The sequence below is a fragment of the Zosterops lateralis genome, assembly GCF_965231275.1.
Source record: "Zosterops lateralis genome assembly, chromosome: 2".
NCBI lineage: Eukaryota > Metazoa > Chordata > Aves > Passeriformes > Zosteropidae > Zosterops > Zosterops lateralis.
In genome coordinates this window covers 62,960,139-62,979,773 of record NC_139763.1, presented here as the reverse complement: position 1 = coordinate 62,979,773, position 19,635 = coordinate 62,960,139, and positions in this window count along the sequence as shown.

Below are 19,635 nucleotides of genomic sequence, written 5' to 3'. Positions count from 1 at the left end.
GTGAATCAGCATAAAGTAGGTAAGAATTATTTTTGTTTTCCTCAACCCTTGAAGCTCTAAATTCTGTTGAGTGCAGCTAATTATAGGATAGTTCTTTGCATAGAGAAAAACATGTTGTTGCAAAGGAGTGCCCATATTTATTATCATCTCTCGACAGAGGTTTAAAAAGCCTGCTTATAAAGTGTTTTCTAGTTTTCCATTTAAAAATGTGTCTTTGTTATCAGTCTATTGCATTTCTCTCTGGCAAAAAAAATTATATTAACTTTCCCCAAGCTGTGCCAGTTTTACCCATCACAATGATCAGTGAGCTCTTTCCCTGCCTTTATCCTGATCTATGAAATTTTCCACACAATTTTCTCTCCCAGTCCTGGTCAGGAGGGGAGCAAATTGCACAGCTGGACTTGGTGAACTTGACATGTAGCCAACAGCATGTCTACTGGAAAGACTGTGTCTGCTCTCAAAATTGTGTAAGGTGATTATCACCACATACCTGCTCAGAAGCAATTAATCCCTGCAGGTGATGACCAAGGTGATCATGCACGTACTTGCTAGTATAGATGAACCCATTGAGGAACTACATGGAAATAGCCAAGTTTATCATTTATTCTGAGCTGAACACTCAATTCCCAGCTTACCTCAAAGGCAGAAACTCTGTTTTAGTTCACCCTTTATTCGATAAAAGTTATTTTGCTTTTCTGTCAAGTGCAGCAAATTATTTAAGCCTCAACTTTACTGGAAGGGCAATTTAATTAATTCGTGGAGTTATTCTTTTAATTGGATTTGGGTGAATCAACTTTTCTGAAACTCAGAAAGGGGGGTTATTGGCTTGACTTCACAGATGCTATTCTTACATTTTAGCTAGCACCAGAAGCAAGGTTATTTCTCTCTGAGGATGTCAGTCTGAGACAGTGGCATCCACTGCATTTTTATTGTCTTACTAATATAAAAATTCAGGAAAATTGAATGGTAAAATCACACTCTCTCCTTCTGGATGTATTTTTAAATGATGGAAATATTAATTAGACTGACACCAAATTGATCATCAGGCTATATCCTTAACTGTCAAGGAAAAAAAAAAAGTCAGTTAAAGGGCAAAATATTCACATTTTGTTGAAATATTCTTGTCAACTTCATCATGCAACTATGGTGATTGATCCACCTGAGCTCAGGCTGATAGATGACACCAGAGTGATGTGCACAGAAGTGGTGTCAGTTGCATTTTCCGTATCAAAGTAAATTCAGTAAAACAGTGAAGAACACCCAGACTAGTCTACACTAAACAGTGCGTTCCTCCTGTATTCTGGCAGGACTAGGTAGTTGAGAATATATACAAAACTAGGACTGAAGCAAAAAAAAACTCTCAATAACAAACTTCTAACCTAAATCTTGAGATGCAAGACATGCAAGACACTATCAACAAGATATGCCAAAGGAAGGATTTTTCTTAATCTCTTTTTGTAGCAGTGAATTCTTGAGTCATTGGGAAGCACAGATCTATTATAGTCTCATCTCCAAATATTAGGAGCTTCTGGATGGTGCCGTAATGTAAACAATGCTCCTGCTTTCACTCCCTTTTCCTGCTCATTGCACAGACAGTGGGCAGTGTGTTTCTGTTTATGTACCATGTAAAAGCCTTATCTGAGTTTGGGACAGAGCACATGGTCCCTGATGGCCCCAGGGGTGGTGTGAAATGAGAGCAGGACACAATTCTTTCCTCCAGAAGTTTCTAAGTCTGGTAAGACAAGAAATACTGTAAAAAGAAACAGAATGAAAAGGGGTGAAATAATGGCATGCTGCCTATCCACTGCCAGAGCTGGAACTCTGCGTCTCTTAAAACCCTGCAGGATGATTTTACACCTGCTTCTACAGGATCAGCAGTGAACTGTGTCAGAGCAAGTCCCTCACAAGGGGGACATTCAATTCTACCAAAGAGATTTTGTATCTGCACTTTTTAAAAACATGAAAACCCAACCCCACAATAACATAAAGTTCTTCTAACAGCAATTAAGACAAAACTGGAATTCAGGTAAGGCAATGAATTTGCATTCTATGACTGTACTTGTAAACACCAAGGTAGATGTTGACATTCAATTCTCTCACATTTATATTCCTAAGAGAAATTATACATTCAGTTTACACAGATTTATTGCCTTAATTGCTTAGCAGGTCTTGGTATAATATTTAAAAGGTTAAAAAAAAAGTGTTTTTAATATATATTGTGAGGTCCTGAGCCTCATGAATTGCAATTATAAAGCCTTCCCTCAAAAACAAAGAGCAGTCTAGAAGTGAATGTGCACAAATGAAATGGCTTCAGAGATGGGAAGAAGAGGTAAGGGCTGTTTTAAGATACCTGCAAAAAATCACATTTGTGGGGGTAAATGCTGTCTTCTCTGAGGGTAGAAATATTGGTGCACAGTTGCATCTGAAGTCTTCAGGTATGAACTTCTAATTGCCTTTCCTAGGCAAAGACCTGTGAGGGAAGGGAGCTTGTGGTTCTGTTCCTAGGGAAGTCTGATAAGATCATCCACTCCCAAACACTGGGACTAAACTAATGTTTTCCATTCATACTTTGTAGTAATGGGAAAATTAGGGGGGTTACTAAAGAAAACTTTTTTTGCACAAAGCTTTGCTCTCTTTCAAATGTTTTCAGATTCTGAGGAAAAAACTTTTGATTTTTCTTAATCAACTATATATTCCTATTTTCCCAATGAAATGTCAGTATTTTTTAAAGAACATTTCTTTCCCAAACACTTCTAGTAGATATCTTATGCCAGTGACTTATTATGTAACTGATGATAATTTAGAGGTTAATATATGATCTTGTGTAGTGCAGGTTAGCTCTGCTGAAGTCCAACAAGCCACAGTCAGGCAGAAAATTTTCCAAGATACTGTGAAGTTTGTAGCCCTGCACCATACTGTCCTCTCTCTGGTGATGTCAGCCTCTCAACCTGCAGTGATTAATGTACTGAGTCTTACACATCTTCCCCATTCAGACCAGGGCTGCATGCACCACAGGCCATGTGAGCACAGGCAGGAGTGTATTCCCTCTTCCTAATTCCTTTGCACATTTCCCACTTGCAGAAGGCCTGAATAGCTTATGAGCTGCCCACTGTGGCTAGATAGGAAATTGCTTCAATCAAACAACTTCCCACTCTGCGATGATGATATGTGCTGTGACTTCAGTGCAGGACTCCTGCTGCTAATTTAGCTTAATATGAACTTGCAACATCACAAAATCATTTGGCAATAGCAGTATTAGGATTCCAACCAGAGCTGTTGCCATGACATGAAGGGGAGTTTAATCTTCTAAACCAGAGAATGATGTTTTAGTTGGAAATGCTATTGACTGTGAAGAATTTAATCTGAAAATAAGGATATAGAGTTTTTCAAATTACAGCATGTCCATCACCAAACCAGTATGACACTATACTGACTGTACTGTAGTTTTTACAAATCCTACCTTAATACCATAATCAGTACCTTTATTTTGAATTCAGGTTTTCATCTGATTTTGATGGGAAAAGAAATGTCAGAAAATGTATTCTCTGTGCTTCCTCAGACCAATATCGCTCTGAAAAAAAAAATCCCTGTGACTGTACAAGTAGAAAATAAAGCAGCATTTAAGGTTTTGTTGTCATCTTCTAGACTATCACATTAGAGTTGGATGATAGAAATTAGAAAAAAAAACCTCTCCAGACATTGAATCTATGCAAAACACTTGCTGTCATCTGCCTGTTTTCTAAAATCCTCATTCACAAAGTTTCCTGGGGTAGATTTCTCCAGAAAGGGAAGGAGGTAAGATAATGAACAAAAATTGTCTTTTTGCTTCAACCTGTTTTTAGTCTACCCTTTTCTTTGCTTAGACTTTGCTATTTTCATTTATTCTGCAGAGGGTTCTACAAATACATCGTATTTATATTATCCCTTCTTGTATACCTTTACTAACAATCTAATAAATTGAATCTTGCCTGTTAAGCCCCTACACTCGATTATATAGCACCAGATTGGGGTTTGTTTGAGACCTGGTATGTCCTGTTTCCATTGTACAAAAATACTAAATAGTGTATGTATGCAGAGGCAGACCCCATCTTCGATCCACAGAGCTTCACCAGGTAGGAATGAAAAGCAAACTGGACACTCCAACCAAATCCAGGTGAAAAAACTCTACCAGCTCTCAAATCTATATAGATTCCAACCTGCTTTCATTTTCACTAAGGGGCAACTTTGGGGGACAGCCTTTTACACAGATGAAATTTAAAGTTCAGTCTAGAATTTTCATTCCCAACTACTCTATGCTGGATTTACTTAGGAAAAGAGAAGATCTCACTGTACGTTTCCACCAAATTGTCACTAATGCTAACCTAGTCAGCACCTCTTCACTCACAATAGGTCCTCCTCAGATTGCATCCACTGAGCCTGTCCTCTCTCAGGGCATGTCTAACTCTTTATCGTTGCTATTTCTCAGTGCCTTGTGTCCTCCACTTTTCTTCAACAGCAGCACTGCCATCCCTACGTGGGTTCCAGGGTGGGCCATTGCTTGAACAATAACACCATGAGGAGAGGATGAGGTGGAATCTCTCTTTCCAACAACGCTGTAGCCAAAGCTGGTCACAGAAGGCATTGCCTTTTCCAAGCCTGACTTCTGTCTGCTCTTCTGTCATCCTTCACATCAGACTAGCTAGAGAGAAGAGACTGGGAATTCTAAGTCCTTTAGCAGACCATTTAAAGTGATAACCTTCCCTTTAAGCAAGTGTTCTGTTTTATTATAGGAGCTCTGTAGCTTGACCAGTTGCTGCTGCAGACAGAAGATTTATACATCTTAAGCAAGAAAAGAGACTTGCTTTTCAAACTAAAAAAGGATTTTTAAAATTTTATTTAAGACAAAACTTAAACTATTAAGCTGTTCCAGTGTGGGTGTAAAATATACCATCAGATCCAGTATAGTATTTTGTAAATAAATCTGAGAAACAGAGACATGGGACTTCTTGCAATTTCAGATCAGTTTTTGAAAGCAATTTCACAAGGCACTTCTGTGGCAGGCTGTACATCCACTCAGAAAAGCAGCACAGGGAGTGAACAAAGGAGTGAAAGCTAGGGTATCCAACTGTACCGAGTTCTGCAATGAAAACACATTCAGTAACCCATAAAACATACTGATAAGGCTGAAATCAGCAGGTGCAACAAATATAGATAACAACATTCCACAGACCAGGCACCCCATGGGCATAATCTGCCCTGTAAGTCTGCCCAAGCACAGGTTCTTCTTTATTTTTTTCCAGGGGTCAAGAACAATTCAACATTTCTTGAGGTTCTGAGACATAAAGAAGCTGCCAGAATTACCCTTGGGGCCAATGCAACTTTGTTTTGCTCATTTAGTTTTATGTGTAGGACAGGGAAGCACCAACAAATATTTTCCTGCCAGGAGCAGGAAGGGGGATGGTTACTGGTTCAGCAGCTTGGATTGCTTCACACAAAGGAACTACCCTTGCTCCTGTGCTCAAGCAGTCATGCAGTTAACACTTATGCAAATGCCTGTCCATATACCATGGGACCTCCAGCTGTGCAAAATAAGATTGCTTGCAATGTCCAAAACCCTGCCCAAGCACATGCATCTGGAACAGGGGGTGGCCACACCACAATGACTAATGAATCCAGACTATCAAATAATCAAGGAACTTCCGGCCTTAGATGTGTTTGGGAAATCCTACCACTGTGCTCTGGGAAATTATATTCACTTTTTGTCCTGGATGCCTATGCGTGCGGCAGTGCCAGACTTAAAATGGGAAGGGTCAAGTTTGCTTAACCCTTAAATACTTGTTTGCTGGGCACTGTTTTCAGCAGGAAGATCTGGATTACGCATTTAAAGAAAAAGAAAAAAACAAACAGAAATGTGACTAAAATCCTATGAGTAACAGAGCAGCTTAAGAAATGTGTAAAAACTGCTCAGAAACAGAACAAAACAAAACAATCATTATTTTTGCACTCTAGTCTGTCCCTAGTGGGTTGTTTGCAAACCCCAGTAGGTTGCTTGATACTTCTCTGGCTGTTACCTGCTGGGATATTTCTGTGACCATTCAGCACCACAGAGCTAAAACCAAAACCAGCTGGCATATAAGGCTTCCTTATGCTAACTGCAATAGTGAGTATTTTTCAGAATATCTGTCGTCCTGGAGGAACAGGCAGGATCCATGAAGATGAGGTGGTTTGCACAATTTTATCCAAATATTGTAGATCCAACTGCATTTCATGCACACTGCTGGGCTTCTCCTTAAGAGGCTTGTTTCTGTTGTATCACAGTGCTCCCCTTCTAGTGCTATAAACTAAAAGAGGAATCCTTGAATAGAGATTCCCCTTAGAGTTTGGAGTCCCCTAGCTCCCCTGAGGGGAGCCTTTTTAAACTTATTAAAGCTCATACCTCTGGCAATCTGTTTTGTAACAGTGCCATGTCAAGTTATGCCAAGCACATGCTGGTTAAAGACTTTTCACTTTAATGTCTCTTCAACTCTGCTCCATCTTACCGTGCCACATCTTACCATCCCCATCAAGCTGCAGTCTCAGTACAGAAGAACTTCCCAGATCATTTTCTGTCTTTCAAGTTACAAATCCAGCTTTCCCATGCTCTCTGCTGCACCAAGAGGATTACTTTCCTCACCCTCCACACTCAGCAGGAGATCAAGTCAGTTGACAGTGGTTCAGGACCTTTTCTTTTTCTCCCACTATCCCTTAGCTGCCACTGATGTATCACTTCTTGCTACCTATTTGGCCTCCCCAGTTCATTGGGCTTCTAATGTAATCATGGCTATACTTTCTTCAGCTACCCTGCTCAAAAGCACCTACTTCCCACCAATGCCCAGCCCTTCAAAGATTTTTATCTTGCTTTATCCTCTTCACCTGTCACAGCCCCCTCTCATGCCTCACTTTTCCCAGAACCTTTTTAACACAGGCAGGGTTAATGATGAAACGAAACAGCTGAGAAATGGGAAGGGCAAAAGCTTTTTTTTTTTTTTTTTCCACTTTCCTTCTCCTGTTTTTAAGGGAAAAAATGCAAACACAATTTAAAGGACTAAATATGGCTGAAATTACACTGGAGGGGACAATCTGTTCCAGCTCAGAAAGTGGTGGGAAGAGAGTCCAAGCAAAAGCAAATTGTCTATCTCCTACTGTAAAATGAAAGGACCATAGTATTAATTGTCTTCAATTCTGTATGCAAGGGTTTTGCAAACCTCTCCTGGCTGCTGAATTACCATCAAAGCTGAAATGCTAAGATGTATGCCCAGTGAGAAACTGTAAAATCAGAACAGCACAAAAGATGCGGGGGCTGCAGGAGGGAAGATTTAAAAGGCTAACTATGAATAAAACTGAGCTTAAACACATCTGCAAAAGAAAAGGGACAGCGATTTTCTTATCAATATTTGAAGGGTCTGCACACCAAGGGGAGTTACCTCCTCCAGGAGATAGGATGCAATTAGGAACAGTGGATGAAATCACAAGGTGAATTTAAACTGCCCACTGTGAAGAGGGAAAAAACAAATCCTCTTTACAAAGGAAGATATTTTAGGAAGCAGGCATCCCATTGCTTCAAGTGTGGAGAACTGATCCAACAGAAACACATTGCTTGCTTCAGTCCTATACTGCCAGGGGCGCACAGTAGCTGACCAAATGGTGGTTTTGTATCTGTTAATTCCATGTTCTGGATTAAATGATCACAAATTCACTATCTGTATGTATCTCTTAAAGCAGTTTACAATTGTATTCCCAAGATAGAGTTGGGGTTGTTCAGCCCGGAGAGGAGACCTTATAGCACTTTCCAGTACCTAAAAGGGGCTACAGGAGAACTGGAGAGGAACTTTTTACAAGGATATGTAGCCACAGGACAAAAGGTAAAGGCTTGAAACTGAAAGAGGGAAGATTTACCTTAGATATTAGGAAGAAATTCTTTCCTGTGAGTGTGATGAGGTGCTGAAAGAGGTTTTCCAGGGAAACTATGGATGCCACATCCCAGGCAATGTTCAAGGCCAGGATGGATGAGGCTTTGAGCAGCATAGCTTAACAGAAGGTGTCCCAGCCTGTGATTGTCAGTACATAATCTTTAAGGCCCCTTCCAACCTAAATCATTCTATGGTTCTGTGGCTGACTCTCTGTTCCATGTGCCACAGCCTGGCACCACTTCACTTTCCTCTGTTGCCAGCACAAGTGTTCCTTCAATTATTAATGAAGGAGTGGGGTTTTTTGAAGCTTTTCTTATCCAAATATATTAAATCTGTCTTGGAGTTGTACTACTGTGTAATTAAATTTAATGCATTTGGGTTGGAGGCACAAATAAGGAGGATGCTGCAGTAGCAGCAAAATGATGGGATTTTTCTCCAGCTGATGACACACACCAGAGCATTTCCAATTTTCAAATTGTGACTCTAATGGTTCATTCCTGTTCTTTAGCAGGAGGCATGTGTGAGACAGAGACACAAGGGGCAAGTACTGAGCTGCCTGTTTTGTAAAAGTCAGTAGCTACACAGCATATGTGAACCGAGATCAATAGCTCACCCCAGCAACTGGCTGGGGGACATTCAGAAAGCAGACTTCAGGTGGTAATTTGCTATTTAGTTTGGACAGTACAGAGCTTACTGATCTCCCTTGTCGGCACACAAGGACATTATGGGAACTTGGAACAACATGTCTAAACATATAAAGAGCAGCAAGAGGATGGAAAAATTAGGAGTCCTATCCTAGACAGCTGCAGGCAGGAGCTTCACCATTCCTCAGCTTCATGTTTGCATTTTTCTGGAACTCAGGAAATTTCCAGTCTGGACAGTGAGGTGAGTAGCACTGACTTACTTATCTTGGAGAACCACCTACAAGTCCCAGTAAGCAATGTACCCCCATGCCAGGAAGCACTTTGAAGAGTGCAGCCCATAAAATAGGATATGGATCACATATTTTTAGATTTTCTGAGATAGTTCATGCATTTTGACACAGGAACATCTGTCCCACATTTTCCAGATTACGTTTTCGGTTCTCTATTAACTTTACACTAGTGGGAACATTAATGAACAATCACTGAATTCACTGTGAGGAAATAGAAATTCTTGCTCTTACAGAGTCTTCCTTTATTTGTCTTGGCTCGTGCCATTTTCTTTGTTCACGTATCACCAGCACAGGATCAAGCTGGATGCACCATTTCAGCAGCCTGATATTTAAGCACATATTTACAGGAAAAAGGTATTTTCAGGGCAGCTCCCAGGATTCGGACTCTGCCAGGCTGGCAGATCCCAGGGGTTTCAGCCATTGTACAGGGCCACAATACAAGGCTCATCTCCTGTCAAGCATTTGGGTGGATGCCCGATTTATTTTCAGAGGCAAATTTTTGGCTTGAATCTTGCATTTTAATGCCATGCATTAAATGAAACACTACACAGAGAACATCAAGGAAGAAATTCAGCTCTCTTGTGATGAACTGATTCCTCCTACCATGTGCCAGGTATGTCTCATTGCCTTGAAATTTTCCATCACCACAGAACATTTTGATTTCTGTTTCCCTTATGGTGGGCTTCTTGGGCACAAGGTATAAAGCGAAAATGGCAGAAGTGTCCCCCTTACAGCAAAAGTGTCTCTTCAAAGTCAACATGCTTTAGGCACTTCTGTCATTTTCACTCTCAAAATGCCCTTCACACAGCTCCTGACTTCAGTAAACAGTATGTTGCTAAGAAGTGAGTTGTTTTCATAATAACTCCGTGAGGCAACCAGGAAAGGAGATACATGTTTCCCACTGCCTTTTCTCCCTTGGGTTGTGCAATCCCAAAACGCCCTATAAATAAAACCAGACACATATAAACATACAGGCTCCAACCTCTGCCAAGCAGTCCGTGATGAGACTTCCAGGGGCACCCGGAGCCTGCCTCTGCAACCCAAAGATCACAAATCCTTGTTCTGAATTTGCTCCTCATTTTAACCTGTACAACTAATTATGACTTCTTGTCCACACATAGTTTTTACTGAAAGCACACATGTCCATTCCAAGCCTTCCTTTACAAAGACAGGTTCTTGACTGTTTTCTCTCAGACTGTCATGGGATTTCCATTGTTCCAGGTATTAAAAGTCAGTCTCAGTCAGGAGAATATACTGGCAGAGGGCCATGGGAAATGGCAGTAAGAAGATCACTAAGGACCAGACTCTGGACCTGGCTAAGATAACCTGTTTTCCTCCTGAAAACATGCCGGAGTGAACACAGGAGATTTTCCATTTACATTGCTTTACCAGGGATTTGAAGGACACTATGCTCCCTTGCCAAGCTCTTCTTTTCTTAGCACAAACAGGGACATGGATCTAAGTTGGAGTAGTGCTTCTACAGTATGCCCGACAAACATATGAAAAAAAACCAGTCTAAGAAATCCTGAAGAATAAATGGGCATTAAAATTAGTACTCGATAGAACATGAAAGCCAAGAACACATTAAAATTTTAAAGAGGACCATGGACCATGAAGATTCTTGGAGTTCTGGTTTTTTTGCAAATTTTGCACTTGAAGTAACAAACTTCAAACCATGGATGTGGGAAAAGGTCATTCCCAGGCTTACAATGGAGTTTTTGTCAAAGACTCATCTGACTCTGCATGCCTGATACCTGACTCATGAATCTGCACATCAGATCATGATAGATCTTCCTTCCTTCCCCTTTCTGTCCTTCATCCATCAAACACCAAATCCTTCTCTAGCTTCCTATATACCCTTCACTTTCTGTTTTGCAGGTCCTGCCACTTTTCAACAGTCCTTGCTCCTGCTATCTCTTCACCTTATCAAACTGAACATCTACTTTGACATATGCATTTTGAAGTGCCTTCCATTTTTGCTCTCTCACCATGTGAGAGCTGTGGCACAGGTCCCAGTTAGTCACTGCCTGCATGTCCCAGGAATTGCTGTCTGGGCTTTCCAGGCTGCCTCCCATCCTTCCTGTGGGCAGTCTGAGGGTGCTCATGCATCCTCCCTGCCCTTGCAGCCATGGAACTGGCAACCTTGATGACGTCTTTCCTTGATGTTACCTCACAAGGGATAGCTGCCAGGGCTACACCATGTGCCAGCAGCTGTTCTCATGAGGAAACTGCATGTTTTGGAAAGTATTCTGATCCACATTAGTCCTAGTACTGTGCCCAGACACACACGTATCTTTCTTGCTCTGGGTTGTGCCAGCACATCTCTTAGGACTTTCTCACAGATGACCAGGGCAGAGCAGGAGCTAACTGGGATTTATTGGTGTGCATTAGCTCAGTGACCCTGCATGTACCACAGAAAGCTGCTGTGCCCTAAAATATGTTAATAGGTGCTATAAAATCTTGTGGCTGAAAGAGAGGGGATAACTTCCACCATTCAGCACTTTCATGCTTCTAATGGTAATGACTGTTCCCTCATTCCTTTCTCTCATCAGTAGCTCTCAAGGAAGCATCATTAAGATGGCATATTCCAGTACAAGAAAGACATCAGGCTCGGTTCATTTAAAAGACATATTTCAATAAAGCTAATTTAACATTCACATCAGAGCTGCCCACAGGGATTCTTGTGCCTGCCCTGCATGGCTCTAATACTCAGCTGTAGCTCCTGTTTACACAACATGGGTGTGTAAGAGCTGAAGATGCCCAGTGAGTGTAGATTTTCCTAAAAGACTCTTGACATAAGTCAGCCTTTTATTGCACTCCACAATACAGTGGTGCTCTGACACATGTTAGAATGATATAAATTAAGTTACATAAAACAATCATTTCTTCACTTGCAGTCCAAATTACTGTACTTGCTTCCCAGGTGGAAAATGATAGTAAACTTGATATTTGGATCCTCAGTGGACTCAAAAATGAGTCAGAAGAAAATTACATCTAAAATGTTTACAGAGATGTCAAACTTCAGTGGAAAAATATTTTATATTTTAGTAGTATTCCACTTGTTTCTCTAAGTGATTCAGTGCTTAAAGTAAATACATTTGATTGCCTTAATTGTTCTAAAGAAAAACATTTGGATTCCAGTGATATTTAGGAACTAGGACTGAGATAAACCAGAAATGAGTGTCTATTAAACTAGGTAAATAATAACAGCTCCTTTTACAAATCAAGCTATTGGGCTTTGTGATCTCTCTAGGACCTTCACAGAAGAATTCTGCAGGCTCTGAAGAGAGTATCTGTTCACATGTTATATCTAAAAAAGAAGGTGGGAATTAGCTCCATCACTAAGCTAAAAGGTCACTACATTTCCCCCAGAACATCCTAAATTATAGTAAAACAATTCTGTGAGAAACACAGTATTTTAAATACTGGAAGTTACAGCAAAATATCAGCACAGTTGTTGGAGTCAACTAGTTCAGACAGCACAGTCTCTAGATGTAAAAGACAATTTACATAGGTGGAGGTAGCACAATTCTCATACTGCATTTTGTGTATCTGTCTTGGCTTCCACTGTTTTAAGAACCAGACACTACTATGAAGGTACAATCAACAGTAGCACATGTGAATTGTCACCCTACATGAAATGAATAGAGGTTGGGATCCAGCTCAGCAGCCCACTGAAAAAACTGGCCCTAAATTCACTGCCACAGCATCAGTGGAAGCAATCACCTGTCCATGGCGGGAGCTGTTTCTCTATTCACCTGCAATTAAGGTGCACATCCACGTTAAACAGGCAAACTGGATCCCATAATGTAGTGCCAACCAACATTCCAGGCAAGCCATAGTGACTTGCCATCATGACTGATATTTAAGGGTTCCATCATGACTGATATTTAAGGGTTTCCAGTGCGTCTGTGTTACTTGTTTGCACCTCCTTGCCAGTCCACATTACCCAAACAACCTTAGTTTAATGCAGGACTGTTATGCACGAAGAAAACAATTTTGCTTATTTCACACAAAATTAGATCTACTGGGGAATGTCTTTTACAGAACTCTTGTTTACATCCATTAAAGATTTTCTAATCAGTTAAATATAACTAAACAAAACCTGATGGCAAAAATCTTAAGTTTGTCAATGAGGAATAATTGCATATTTCTAGAAATATAGCAGATATTCAATAACAGACAATTCAATTCATGCTAATTCATGTACTGCATAATGTTTTCCACTTTGATGGTTATAAATTACACACTGTAACTTAATAACTTGGGAAAATGTGCCATCCCAGGAATAACATAGGAAAAACATAACAACAATCACCTGCCAGATGTAATAGAGAGTTGTAAAAAATAGCAGCTACATTTATTTATGTATATATATGTTTATATATGTAAAACTTCTGGGCTGCAGCTGTTTGATTCTGCCAAATGTATGGAAAGTAAAAATATTTTAATCATTCTTGTGGTACTCACCTAATTCACAGCTTTGTGATACTGTCTGCCACACATCCTGGGCGAACCCAGGAGCCTCTAGAAAGTACAAATATATTTGAGTTAATCGCTCAATTGCCACCACACAATGCTGCAAATCCAGAAGAGATGACTCATATCTTTGGGTCCAAAATTGATTCTTTTTCTCCTAAATGCTTCTCCATCCATCAATGTCCAAGCATAAATGTAAGAAAGTCCTTATGGATTCATTTTACTCTTGCATTTCTGTTTACATGCTACTTGAGAACTAAGAGTAAAAAAGTAGCCCAGAGAAATAAGGCCAAATCATAGCCTGGAACACACAAAAATTGATATTGGTTTTGTCTTCCTTTTGTTTTCCCATGTCTTTGTTCTGATCATCAAAGTAATGTAAGTTTTTTGAAGAGGAGGAAGGGAAGGGAAGGGAAGGGAAGGGAAGGGAAGGGAAGGGAAGGGAAGGGAAGGGAAGGGAAGGGAAGGGAAGGGAAGGGAAGGGAAGGGAAGGGAAGGGAAGGGAAGGGAAGGGAAGGGAAGGGAAGGGAAGGGAAGGAAAGGAAAGGAAAGGAAAGGAAAGGAAAGGAAAGGAAAGGAAAGGAAAGGAAAGGAAAGGAAAGGAAAGGAAAGGAAAGGAAAGGAAAGGAAAGGAAAGGAAAGGAAAGGAAAGGAAAGGAAAGGAAAGGAAAGGAAAGGAAAGGAAAGGAAAGGAAAGGAAAGGAAAGGAAAGGAAAGGAAAGGATAAAGTGCCCCTACCATCTTCTGCAGTGTCTATCACATGATAAAAGGTTTTTAAGCTGTAAGGTTCCCCAGAGATCATGCGGTCTTGGCAGAAAGTTTCCCCCCTACACAAAGCCACCTTTGCAATATGGTGTATTGGTTTTGGTCAACCCATTAAAGAGATGTAATTTCACTGGATAACAGCTGATGGGAGACAGGCTTTGGATGATGACCAGTGTTAATTGTGGGCAGGAAGTGCATCTTTAAGCAGTAGGCTGAAGTAAATGAAGTGGAAAAGGCTCACTGCTGCTTGGAAGTTTAAACTGAGGAAAAAAATAGTGGAAGAGATTCAGGTATTAATGCATGGAATATGGAGCTTTATATAATGGAATTTGCAGTGATGTGTGTCAGTATGCAGTAAAATTTTACCTACAAAAAAGCTGGCCAAATTGTAACTCAGCTGACCATAATGCAACATAATATTGTCTCAGAGCAAGCCAACCTATCAGCCAGTGAAGCTGAAATGAAAATATTCAAAGCAAAACAAGTTTTAGTAAATCAAATGTCTGCAGATGACTCTTGTGGTATAAAAGGTCATTGCTGGGTACAGAGCAAGACATAGAGAGGAACCTTTCCCTTCAGGTTTCACTGAAATAAAGCATAGATTTATAGAGAGGTTTCTTTAAATAAGGCTGCAGAGTTCCTTCTTAAAGCATCAGAGACCTTTCATTGCTTCAGCATAAAAGCTTAGGGACACTTCCCAACAGTTCAGCCTCTGGTGGGAAATAAAGTTTCCACAAAATCAACTTTCTATTCAAGAAAAAAAATCAAATCAATTTTGCCCAAAGCATTCAGGTTTCCTTTGGGAAAATCAAAACAAAATATTTTCTTCACTACATGGGCCTGACCCAAACCAAATGTTTCAGTTTATTTTTTAGCTGAACAAGAATATTTTATTTCAACTCAGTTCAACTTTAAACTGCCTCTGGGTGTGCTGTCATGGTGGATATAAATTGCCCAGGAGAATCTGGGAATAAGATAATTTGCATCCCAGCTAGTTAGCTGGCTCATAAGAAAATATTATTAATTCAACAATATTAAAGCATCATATTTAGAACAACAAGACTGAAGCAATATATTTGGATTCTTCCAAACCAAAGTCCTTCATAGCTTTTCCTTCCATAAAAGAATTTTGATACGGGGAAAGAAATATTTAAACAGTTAAAATCACACATGAGAAAAATAAATAATTCTGACCCTAATTTCCAGCCAACTAATAATTCCATCAGTTTTATGCCAGAGTAATTCCATTGAGCTCCACTGGAATGACACAACCTAAAGGTGTTAAAGGTACAGTGTTTCTAATCTGACCTCAGTGCATGTGTTTAGGCAGATAAAAGATGTGTCTTAAGGTGCTCTGGGTTCTCTCTCACATTTAACTTCCTCTTGGCAATGTAAGTATGCACAGGAACATGTTGATCCTGAAATAATAATGTGGTTAGAAAAGATGACACCCCACAAAGCCTCAGATATATGGCACATCTTTCCAAAACTCATGGATGAATGATACAATCAGGTTTTTAAAAGCAAGCTATGAATTCAGCTTCAGCTGGGATTGAACACAGATTGAAACTAGCATTAGTGTGTGGGATAGACATGAAAATTTAGAGAGCTTCATTTATATACATATATATGTGTGCGTGTGTGTGTGCATATTTTCTTATTACTTAGAAATTATAATTAAACTGAATTATTCCATCTTTCCCTTCAGCCCCAACTTCTAGTATTCAGTTGTCATTCAAAAGCAATCCAGAGCAAATTAATACCGACATTCAGTTTCACAGCCAAGACCCCTACAGCACTGCACCAGTTACTCACCTCAGGTTTACAGTCATCAGGACACAGGGCTCTGGTGCTGTAACACCCAGCTTGTTCAGGATCATCACCTGTGAACAGCAAGGTTGAGGGATGCTGTTCCAGCATTGTTTTCAGAAAACTCATGTCAAGCTGTTCTCACCTCACTGCAATGCTATGGGTCTAGAAGGCTGAGAGGTCCAGAATGAGCTTAACTGCATCAAAAAGAGAGGAGGGTTTTTAGTTATTAGCTCTGGTTTGTAATGTTTAGCCTCTGATTCATATCCAACAGCCCCTAATGAATGCAAACAGAGGCACCAAACAGTAGTGATCTTGACCAGAACACAAATTATTCACATTCTACTTGCCTTTTAGATATCAGAGTGATTGATTAACATCTGCAGTTACTACTACATTTACTGATTACAAAATCTATGCAGAACACCAGAGAGCAATGGCAAACTCAGAAACTGGGGAATTTTACACCTGAAACAATCCTGAGAACACCAAATTTGAATTATGTAAACTAGGTTTTTAACTTCTCCTCTTTCAGGGGAAAATTATTGAAAAGCAGCATTTCTAGGAAGTGTTTATGTGCACCATGCCAAGCATAAAAACCCTGCCCAAGAGAAGAGAATAACGTCCTACAAAAAATTTCCAAGCAGAGCCAGGGAACAGGGGAGGGGCTGTCATGAATTTGTTACATTGGTGCCTTCCAGAAATTAAAAAGCAGCATGCAGTCTGTTCCCATGCCAGCTGTGTTTCTAGAGACTGCTTTCTGTCTACTGCAGACCACATTATTGCCATTTTAAGGGAAGATTTCACTTAATTTACATAGGCTGAGGCAGAGCACAGCTGTCTGCTTTTAGCACAGTCGCGCTGCCTGCGATTGCAGGTCGCAGCGTGAGAGGCTCTGCTGCTGTCGACTTGCAAGTTCCTTTCTTTAAAATGGAAGATCATGGGACATACAGTTTTCCAGAGCTTTCCACCTTTAGGAAAAGCAATGGTCAAGGCTGGTTTGGACATGACTGATCACTTAGGAGTTGTTGCACACTGAATTCTCAAGGTAGAGCTCAAGCTTGGTTTTGCAGAAGGATGAGAGCCCTGGTACCTTCTTTTTGTTGGGCTCTGCAAACAAAGATTGGACATTTCCTTTGCTTGATACCTGCAGTGATACTGTCTGGAAGGAAAACAATTTTCAGGTTCTTGGGAGGGGGTGAGATGAGTGACTTTTGCAGTCAAAATAAGATAAAAATTCTGAGATAAATAATACAATAAGCTCATGATCAGTTGCACATCCAACACACTTCGCTAGAAGACATACGATCACGGATTTATTTCTGATATATCTACCTACACAAAACTAGTTTCTGATTTATCCATGCTTCATGTCCAAACTTTAAAACAATTTCAATATGCCTGTGGCCCAGTTTCACATATGCCAAACTGCTTTCTGTGAGGAGAGCTAAGATTTCAGAAGGCACTCAGACCTTGTGGTAGATACTTATGCGCTTACAGCTACGCCAAAGTAAACAGTGCAGTCCATAAATTAGGAGCTTATGACTGTAGCTGCAAAGGTCTTAGGCAAGGCTTGCACTTCACTTTTATGTTCTTGATGTCCAGAGAGGAGCTGCAGTTTTAAATGAGTCATTGCACACCTCCAACCATAGTGTTTATCAAGGTCCAACTCAGGCCAAGTTTGGAAGAAATTAACTTCTGTAGATGGTATGCAAATATAACTATAAGTCAATTATCTTACTTCATAAATAGTGAACAGCCAGGGCTCATTGATCTCTCCTGCAGGGCAGTGGACTGTTTGCCAGGGTCTTTTCTTTGAGTCATAGCTCTCAAGGTGACTCCTCAGAGCTGAGAGATTCCTTGACTCAAGAGATTCTCAGTAAGTGATTAATAAATCGCATGCTAAACTTTGAAATCTTAGCTAAGTGACACAAAGGATTGATTGTACACATATAATTCTTGAGACATAAATCGTTGACTAAGTCTGGGACTAAGTTTGGAATAAGGCACACATAAACTTTCTTCTGAGAAGGAGCTTAGAACACAAGGAGGTCTTTTCTGAATCTCATGACTCAACAAGAGACTCTCTTACTCCCTGTTTTGTCTGACCCTGTCCTCTATGCCACAAATAATCAAGTGCACCTTGCCATCAGATCTTATGAAATCCTTCTCACATTTACCATGAAGCTTGGCAAAATCACTGGGTTATATCAATAAACATATTGCTACCTCTTTCCTAGGAGTGACATCCATGACACACCCAAGACTGCTATGCTATAGCTGTCAGAGCCCAGAGATAGCCTTCTAAGAAAACAACAGGACACTTGGGTTCCTCACAAAGGTTGTATGTAGCCCTAGCCAAGGGGTCTTGTGCTCTGTTCTGCACAGAAGCTGCATTCAGCACAAGTGGAGCCCACCCTCTGCATCAAATATGCACTCTCATGTTCATGGGGATGGTTGCAAAATCCTCTGGAACATGGATGCCAAATTCACTTGGTGAACACAGTAACCCATCTGGTTATTGTATGAGAGAGGAAAGTTCTTCTTCTGGTTTCTGGGTGAGACTGCCAGGGCTGAAACATTTCTTGCTAAACTCAACATAATCACCTTTTTTTTACCAGTTTGTGCTGTCTGATAGTCTTCTGGCCTCACCTATGGGACTGGGAAACTTTAGTACTGTGATGACACATTTCCAAGTCCCACATGGGCATTAGTGGGAGCTACTGCCTTGTCTGCCCAGTCTTGTTGGGTTCATCTCTGAGTAAACTGCCTCCAAAGAACTTTACTGTGAAAAGCTTTCTGTAGCTGTGTCCCACTGATCTGAATGGTCTTCAGTGTGTGCTCTGAGACTCACTTTGGTATGGTTTGGGTCCATGAAGAGATTACCACACCTCAGCTGAGCTGTAGTAACGCTACATGTGTTTGAAGCTCCCTGGGATCTGCAGCAGGGTTAACGGTGCTGCACACAGAGCTGAGCTGTGGGAGCCTGAGCCTGCCTGTTTAAAGCCATTGCCCTCAGCATGAAGGAAGTCAGGATGTGCAGGTGAGCAGCAGACCCATTCAGCCGAAATTTTGACAAATGTAAGCCTCAGAAAGTCTGGGAGATGGGGTTTTTTAGGTGGCAGATTGAAGAGTTGGTTATTTCTTAATGTGTGTCCTGGCAGCAGAGGTACAAGGCAGAAGCAGTGTCAGGCTGTTTTGTTTCCCCTTTGCTGTATGCACACTTTGTTCACAGAACTGCTTCATTTGGGATGCCTGCTTGGGACAGCCTGCTGGAGTTAGCTCTTGAATCCAACTCCTGACAAATGACTATGACATCAGAGTGACTTCAATTTTTTATAAATATCTATTGCCAATTTGATTCACACGTCAGCACAGACCTGGAGTTAAAACTGAAGGGGACTGAATATTACGCCTGCCTTTTAAGGCTGGTGGAATTTCCCCTCTTTATGGAGAAAACTTCTCACTTACATATTTCACTAGTATCTACCATGGCAAGCCTTAGGTTTTGTCTCTCTCAAGCCTGCATCCTGTAAATCCCTGTAATTGCATGCAGCTGTTTGTGAGGCATCTGCTGCCAACAGAAAGTGTGCATTGAAAAAGCCCCCAAGCAGAGAACCTCTAAAATAAGTGCTGAAACACTGCTGGTTTACCAAAAAGACCCTCTCTGCTCTGCCCTCCCCTGCCCTCCTCTGATGTCGCTACCTTGCAGTTTATGAC